The following is a 9,331-nucleotide window of genomic DNA, read 5'->3' as shown; positions in this document are numbered from 1 at the left end:
CATAGATTATATGAGTTTATGAGTCTAAGACTCTGAGAAATTAAATGATTGAAAGAAGATGATTGTATTCAGGACTTTTGAAGTCTCAGGTGTTTGTGATAGTGCTTTGAAAAACTAAAACAATAGGCAGGTGATAACTATGAGTAACTATCATTTACGGGGAATCGTGTGCTAGGCACTGTTCTTACCTTGAAACCTTACACCACTCTATGAATAGTAGGTACTATTATGAATCTTATTTTAAGATGAGAAAACTGAGGCTCAGAAAGGTTAAATAACTTGTCCAAGATTACACAGCAAGGTCAAGGACTGGTAGCTGGGCCTAGGACGCTGACTTATGTTGCTCCCCAGTGGGTGCCTGAAACCATTGATAGTACTGAACCCTATATACACCATGTTTTTTTCCTGTGCGTATATACCTATAATAAAGTTTAATTTATAAATTAGACCCAGTAAGAGATTAACAATAATAACTAATAAAATAGAACAGTTGGGCCGGGTGTGGTGGCTCACACCTGTAATCCCAGCACTTTGGGAGGCCAAGGTGGGTGGATTGCGTGAGCTCAGGAGTTCCAGACCAGCATGGGCAACACGGTGAAACCCCATCTCTACCAGCATACAAAAAATTAGCCAGGCAGAGTGGCGTGCACCTGTAGTTCCAGCTACTCAGGAGGCTGAGGCAGGAGAATCACTTGAACCTGGGAGGCAGAGGCTGCAGTGAGCCAAGATTGCGCCATTGCACTCCAGCCTGGGCGGCAGAGCGAGACTCCATCTCAAAAAAAAAAAAAAAAAGGAAAGAACAGTTATAACAACCACATATCGTTCACAATTTTGGAGATAGAAGATTCGTCCTTAACATACATCTTAGCAACCTCAGTACAAGATTTTTTTCCTTTCCTAAGTTTTGAAGTTTGACCTTTTCACTTAAAGGAAGCACTTTATAGCTTCACTTTGGCATACCCAAATTGCCAGCATCATTAATCTTGTGCTTTGGGGCTGTTAAGTAAAATAAGGGTTACTTGAACACAAGAGCTGTAATATCGTGACAGTTGATCTGATAACTGAGACAGCTAAAGGTGACTAACGAGTAGGTAGCACCTACAGTGTGGATCTGCTGGACAAAGGGAGGATTCGCATCCTGGGCAGGATGGGATTGGACAGTGAGAAATTTCATCACAGCTATTCCTGCACCCAGGATGGCATGCAGTTTAAAACTTATGAATTGTTGATTTCTGCAATTTTCCATTTGATATTTTCAGAACTTGGTTGGCTATGGGTGACTGAAACTGCAGATAAGTGGGGGAATACTTGTATTGGGAGAACTTTGTTAAATTTAAAGAATTAACTCTTACGGGAGTTGCAGAAGACTTAAGTCCTTGAAAGGAAAGGCTTTTCTTTGGTGAACAAAAGCCATATGCCAGGTCACTGTGAGCATAAATGGGACTATTGAGAGAAGAATGTAAACTTTCTGTGTGGAAGCTGGGAGAATGGGAAATGTGGGTGGGCTTTGAAACAACCAGGTAACCTTTGTCTGCTGGATTTGCCTGGAATATTGGTTCTAAGGGCTTTTCCCTAAGAAGATTATTGGGACAAACGCATTAAGTGCCTCCCCAGCTTATTCTAACAGTTGAAAGCGGCACTGGGCAAGAGGAGCTGGCTTCAATCATAAGCTTATTTAGGATTTGAGATTAAAACCCACCCGTTGGATTGCTCCTGCAGATAACCTTTCGGAATCCCAATATGCATTTTATAAGTTTCATTTCTCTTGCTGTTCAAAGCTGACATAAGCTGGCTTGTTTTCTTATTCAATTTTCAGTCCTTTCTTGGACCTAATGCTGTCTTTCAGGCTGTATCCTTATAGATGGTTATATTTATTATTTTAGGCTCGAAATAGAGAATTCAAAAATCTTTTTACTGAAAGGATTGACTGAACAATGATCATCATTCATCAAATATTTGAGCGTCTACCAGGGCCAGTCATTGTGCATGGCATTGGAAATCTGATGGGGAGCAAAACAGATGTGGTTCCCTCCTGCACAAAGCGCATTATCTAGTCTAGACAACAAACAAGTCAGTAGACATATGCATCATATATATTGGATTGTAATATGTGTAAAATCTCCTTCCTGTGAAGGAAAAGAACAGGGCACCAAGAAAGAAAGAAAAAGAAGAAACCAGCAACTGGGGGTTTTGGGCAGAGCATTTCAAGAGAGGGAGCAACGTGGATGTCTGGCAGCTGTGAAGAGGGGCAGAGAGGGGAATACGGGAAGGGCAGGCTCAGAAGGTGCCAGGCTGCAGAGGACATGTCACAGGGCAGCATAGTGTAGCAGGGAGAGCAGGAGCTCGGGAACCGGACGCTGCTCAAGGGGCCTCGGGAAGTTTCTTAACCTCTTTTGCCTCACTTTCCCACCTCCAAGGGTTGAATGAGCTTTCCCACCTATGAGGGTTGAATGAGCCTTGAAAGCCATACCTGGCATGTACGGAAAGGACTGTCGGTGGGGTTTGCTGACTCTCAGGGCCGTGGGGAACTTGACTTGGAGTGGATGAGCTCCTCTTCTTAGTCAGCATTTCCCATGATTCTATGTGTAGTGTAACCATAGGGCAGAAGGTAAAACTAAGACAGCTGAGGAGGTGTATCCATGGAGGCATTCTAAGGTAGCTTGTGTTGGGCTTTCTGTGGTGTGCTAAGCATTTGGTACCCGTACCTGGAAGACTTGGCCTTACCTGTAGGCATCTCTGCAGTGGGTGCAGTGGTCAGTGTGGAGCAAGGTGGACCAGAGGCAGCTGTTCCTCTGCTCCTGCCTGCAGTTGTCTGCTTTAGTGTTTGGATGCGGGCAGGAGATCTTTAGCCTTTTTTCCTGATGAGAGGAGACAGATACTACTGGCCTTACAGCCAGGTGGTCAAACATGACAACTCGGAGTTGCTGTGTCCAATGAGATTTGATGATGTTTCCCCATTCTAAGGAACAACCACACTTCAGTACCATACAAGGAGAGGACTTCATATAACAGGTCACTGGCTTGGGATAGTCAGTAAAGTGCTATGAACCCAGCCATGTTAAAGTTATAATTATCTTGTAAAGCATATGTGAGGCCTCATCAGATTTGTATATAATTGACTAAGTTTTTCAAAAAATCTTGGCCGGGCGCAGTGGCTCACGCCTGTAATCCCAGCACTTTAGGAGGCGGAGACGGGAGGATCACGAGGTCAGGAGATTGAGACCATCCTGGCTAACATGGTGAAACCCTGTCTCTACTAAAAATACCAAAAAACAAATTAGCTGGGCATGGTGGCGGGCGCCTGTAGTCCCAGCTACTGGGGAGGCTGAGGCAGGAGAATGGCCTGAACCCCGGAGGCGGAGCTTGCAGTGAGCCGAGATGGCGCCACTGAACTCCAGCCTGAGCGACAGAGCAAGACTCCGTCTCAAAAAAAAAAGAAAAATCTTTTACTCTGGAACATTTTAAAAAAAAATACACAAAAGTAAAGAATAATATAATGGATCTCAGGCATCTATTACTCAATTTTGATAATTATCAACTTTTGCTAATCTTGTTCCAAGATAGTTCCACAATGAAGCATTGTTGGTGGATTTTCTGTCACAGTATAAATGTGTCTTTGGACTATAAAATCATTTGCTAGATATTCTAGAGAAAAAAATGCCTGCATACTGCATAATCATAGGACTGGTGTTAGGTAGTTGAAATTCAGAATCTGAAATGAACATTTAGTGGAAACCTCTTATAGACTTGTCTATGAGAAGTAGGCATATAAAATTAAGAGTGCTTTCAAGATGACCAGTTAGTCTATGTATTTACTAAATGGCGACTGTATTGGGCAGTGTGCAAGGTACATTAAAAAAAAGAAAAAAAGGCCAGGTGCTGTGGCTTATGCCTGTAATCCCAGCACTTTGGTAGACTGAAGTGGAGGATCACTTGAGGCCAGGAGTTTGAGACCAGCCTAGGCAACATAGTGAGACCCTGCCTCTACAAAAAAAAAAAAGAAAAAAGAAAAAAAAAAAAGCCAGACACAGTGGCACACACCTATAGTCCTAGCTACTTGGCAGGCTGAGCTGGGAGGAGGATCGCTTGAGCCCGGGAATTCAAGGCTGTTGTGAGCCATGATGGCACCACTGCACCACAGCCTTGGTGACAGAGTGAGACTCTGTCTCTAGAAATCAAACAAACAAAAAAGGGCAGTCTTTGTCCACAGTGGCTTATAAAATTGTGAGCCCATGATGAAGTCCCAGATTATTTTCAAACATTCTTAGCAAATGAATTTTACACAAAGCCCAAACTGTGAAACTGATTAAGAAGCAGTATTTTAGTGGCGTATGTTACTTTAAGTTCAATTTATAGTATTCACTTGTAGCATGAAACAGGACACAAGTTAATATGTTGAAGGTTTCTATATGTTGAATTTCGTTTTTATTTTTTAAAGGGGAAATTCAAATCAAACATGCAAACAACCCTGTAGCAGTGCCTCTGTGCACCATGGTACGTACAACAGACCATTAAACATTTGAAAGGTGGCTAGTGCAACTGAGAGCTGGAAGCTTTCATTTTAATTAAGCTGAAACCGAAACTTTAATTTTAATTTAAATAGTTCCATGTGCCCATATTGGACGGTATAGCTCCAGGGTTTATTAAACCACCATTCCCGGTCATGGGATAGAACCCAGCACAAACTAATCTGGGCTACAAATCAAAGGGCACATGTCGCATGTAGGTTCCAAACTCAGTACATTTTACAGAAAAGGAGTTTGATTATGTAGTAGAAGGAAGAACTGCCTGGTGGGACTCGTGATCTTCCTTCAAGTGCAAGGCTCAAAGACCTGGGGAGTTTTGATTTGATGCTATGATGTCTCCTGGGGCTCAGAATATTATGAAATGAGGAGTGAATCTCTGAGTGAAAAGAACTCAAGCTGCTTGTTGCATTGCGGAATGTCTCTAAGAGGTAGAGAGGCGTCTGTTAAGTGGCTTGTATGAAGGTTTCAGAACGTAACTTGTATGAAGTTTCAGCTTTGGGAGTTGTGTTTGCTGCCAGGAGGGTTTAGAGGCCGCCTCTAGGCAACACCCAGGGGCTCAAAGAAGACAGATGCAGAGAGCATGGAGCTGCTGGTCACCTCTCTATCCCCAGAGCATAGTAGATGCTTGATAAATGTGTTAAAAATGGATGACAGTTTCTGGAATAGATTTAGGAGTAAATAAGAGATGGGCTTGAACTTTTTCTAGAAATTCTGAAAAATAGGTGCTGAGGGAAGTGCAGTGCCAGTGAACTGCAGAGTTTGCTCAGCCTGTGCTTTCTGCCAGAGGTAACTGACATTTCTCCTCACTGCAAATGCAAGCTCGACCTTGCTCCACTCACCCTTATCCAGTCCTGCACCAAGTACTGCTGATTTTTATCTCATAAATGTCTCTTGGATGGTTCTTTTCTCTCAGGCTTCTCTGCCACTGTTCTAGTCTGGTCTAAACAACCATCTTTTTGCTTGGAATACTCTGGCAGCCCCTCACTGACCTGCCCTTATCTACTTCTACTCCTTTCTAATCTTGTCGCCACCCGGCAGTCAGAGTGGTCTTTTAAAAATTCCTAACTTGGCTGGGCATGGTGGCTCACACCTGTAATCTCAACACTTGGGGAAGCTGAGGTGGGAGGATTGCCTGAGCCCAGGAGCTCAACACCAGCCTGGGCAACATAGTGAGACCCTGTCTACAAAAGAAAAAGAAAAGAAAAATTAACTGGGTGTGGTGGCCTGTGCCTGTAGTCCCAATTACTCAGGAGGCTAAGCTGGGAGGATTGTTCGAACCCAGGAGGTTGAGGCCGCTGTGATCTATGATACACACCACTGCATCCAGCCTGGTTGACAGAGACCCTGTCTCAAATAAATAACAAATAGTTCTAACATGATCCTGTCACATCCTTGCTCAAATTCTCTGAAGGTTTCTTTGTTGCTTGTGGGATAAAATCTACATTCTGAACATGTTTAGGTGCTGTGTGATCTAGCCCCTCCTGCCTTCTCCAGCCTGGGCCTCTCTCTCTCTCCCGGTTTATTGTATTCCAGGCACACTGGCCGCTTTTCTCTTCCCAGTTGGAAGGGAGCTAGACTTTTTAGGAGCTGAACCCTCTGCAGGAAACAGCTCTACTCCCCACCTCACCCCCACCCCCATTTTCTCTCTTCCTTTGTGGCACTCATCACAGTTTGTTACTACATACTCTGTGGTAGATAACTGCTTTTCCCCTTCTTCCAGGAAGGCAGGGACCTTGTTGGTTTTGCTCCGCATTATCTACCCAGTACCTAGCTTCGTATCTGACCCACTAGACATGCTGCTTAAATATTTTCGGGGTGAATGAATGAAAGAGTGCAAACCACATTAGAAAACAAGGGAAACTCAACCTGAGGAATTCTTTTGAAAACTGGGTTATATGGCTAAGCACAGTGGGTCATGCCTGTAATCTCAGCACTTTGGGAGGCTAGGATGGGGGGATCACTTGAGCCCAGGATTCAAGACCAGCCTGGGCAACATAGGGAGACCTCCCCATCTGTAAATTATTTACAAAAAATTTTAAAAATTAGGCATGGTGGAGTGCAGCTGTAGTCCTACTCAGGGTGCTGAGGTGGGAGGATTGCTTGAGTCTGGGAGGTCCAGGCTGCAGTGAGCCATCATTGTACCACTGCACTCCAGCCTGGGTGACACCTCAAAAACAGACGAAAACACCTTGGGCTTATTGGAGAGGTTAAGTAGTTTTTAGAGAATAACCCAGGAAGGGAAATGCGGGGGAAAGAGTCCACAGGGATCTATCATTAAAACGGTACCGAGGGTTTAGAGCATCCTACAAAAACATGTTCTGAGAAAGCATATTCCATGCCCTTGTCCCAGACTTGAAAAGCATTTGCCCATCATGTTGCAAGGATGGGATTTGAGGCTGACCCTCTTGTCTGGATGGGTTTTCTGCTCCCAGCCTCAGGAGGCACTGACATGAGGCTCCATTTTGAGACCTTAAGGTTGGAGTCTTCCATATACAGCCCACAGCTAGGGGTGCAGCAGTCTTCCTGTCTTCCTGGAGGGTAGGGGTTCTGCCCTGCTCGTGTTTGCACCTTTCTCCTCCCTCTGACCTCCTTCACTGCCATCGGCAAGCTAGAGTACTTTGCCTGTGGAGGGTGTTTGCCAAGTGTTTCTGAGTAGGCCCCAGTACTACCTGGTGGACACTAAAAAGGGCTCTAGGCAGTAATAAGAGGGAATTCTGGTTGTGCCTTGCGCAGGGGAGGCTTCCTGCTGCTGCTAGATTCCCTGTTGGAAAGAAGCTGGACAGCTGTGTTTAGACCTGACCCTGCAGATGGGGAGACTTCCCCCTTCTCTCTCTTCCTGAGGGCTGCTTCCAGATGAGTGGGGGAGCCTGCCAGTGTCCATCAGGTGCACCTGACATGTCATAAGGAAAAAGGAGAAACCTAGGTCTTCCCCGGGAACTTTGAAGTTATGAATAGGAAATTGAAGGACTTGATGCCGAGATAATGTTCTTTTGGAAGGAAGGGACTGGTTCCCCAGACCAGCACCACCGGTAACTGGAGAGATGTTTTGTGAAGACTAAAGCGATGTGTTTTCTGGGAGACTGCAAGTTAAGAAGGCTTTAAGCTTTATATTAATTAGAAATTTGTATTAATATATAGTAATTAGGGAAAAGTCTACAGGAAAATCACAGAATCGGATAATGAGGAGACCTGTGTGACTTAGTAGCATTCTAGGTACCAAAGTGGTGCCTTGGAGCTCTCGAGTGGAAACTAGCACCAAAGCTGATTGGGAACACCATTAAGGAGGGGGCTCCGGTATCTGTAAGCTCATGCCTGAACGTGAGCAGCTCATGCCCCCATGTGCTGGAAACCTTAACAGCACAGGCAGGCAAATACGATCTGATGGTTGTTAGGATTGGAGTTAGCAAAGTACTATGGGGTACACCTAGCCCCCAAAGAAAATCCTGTAAGTGATTTACTCTGTGTGCCCTGATCATGGAAACCTGGTGGAAAGCATTTCCTTTTTTGATGGAAAGGGGAAAGCTGGGCCTGGTGGCTCACGTCTGTAATCCCAGCACTTTGGGAGGCTGAGGCAGGTGGATCCCTTGAGTTCAGGAGTTCAAGACCAGCCTGGGAAACATGGTGAAACCCTGTCTCTACAAAATAAAAAACAAAAACAAAAATTAGCAGGGCATGGTGACGTGCACCTGTGGTCCCTGCTACTTAGGAGGCTGAGGCAGGAGGATCGCTTGAGCCTGGGAGGCAGAGGTTGCAGTGAGCCGAGATGGTGCCACTGCATTCTAACCCAGGCAACAGAGCGAGACCCTGTCAAAAAAAAAAAAAAAAATTAGTGAGAGGGGAGCAAGTTATGTTGTTGTAGGATGCTGCCTGCCAGACCGAAACGACAGTGTTATTTTCCATAGACAGATTTTAAAGTAGGCCTCTGGCAAGTGTAGTAGACTGTGCAGATGTTTGTATAAGGTGGAAGTCTATTACAAGTGGACTATGCGGTAAACTCTAACCCTACCTTGCTGATAATTTTACATCTGAGAGCAGGTAGAGGGAAGTGTGTGTGTTGGACTTAATGATGACAAATGAGGAAAAGCCATCCAGAGGGCAAGGGACCTTGTGACTGAGGCAGGGAAGTAAGCACAGAGCTCTTGTTCAGGCAGGCCGGCTGGCACCTGCTCACTAAAGTTGCTCACTAACGGCTAAGCATTTCCTACCTTCTATTAATGTTTCCTTAAATGCTTCCACTTAACCTGGAGCAGGAGCCATCTTGGTATCCTCAGTGCCTGGATGGGTGTTAGAAGTGACTGCTTGACGGTTAGTCCCTGATAGTGGCTGATCTGATGTGGCCATCCCAGTTTCCCATCCCCCTCACCTACAATTAGGAGCAGAAACTGCTGTAGGAAGCCTGGCAGGAGCTGCCCTCAGGGATTGAGCCTCTTTGCCCGGCTAAGTTCAGGGGCAAGATTGAAATGGAAAATAAGTCAGTAGCTGAAAACCCGTGGGAAAGGAATTGCTTTTGTTTTAATTTCCCAGGGTAGGCTAATGTCTGTGGGGATACAGTGAGTGGTATTCGATCCTGATGGAGTAGGTTAATAGTGAAGCAGGAACATTAATTTTTTTTTTAAGGCTAAAACTCCCAGCAGAAATGGCTATTGATCATGCTCTGAGCCAGAAACCAAACTCATTTGGTCAGCCTAGCTTTCGTCTTAAGGCTGGCCGTGATGGAGAGTGGTATTCAGAGGAGGCCTAATAGCCTGAAGTGAATTTTATTTCAGGAGGCACTAAAATCTTAGGGAAGGGAAAAAACACATCCT

This window comes from Mandrillus leucophaeus, unplaced genomic scaffold (assembly GCF_000951045.1).
Source record: "Mandrillus leucophaeus isolate KB7577 unplaced genomic scaffold, Mleu.le_1.0 Scaffold530, whole genome shotgun sequence".
Taxonomy (NCBI): domain Eukaryota; kingdom Metazoa; phylum Chordata; class Mammalia; order Primates; family Cercopithecidae; genus Mandrillus; species Mandrillus leucophaeus.
This window is presented reverse-complemented; position numbering follows the sequence as displayed.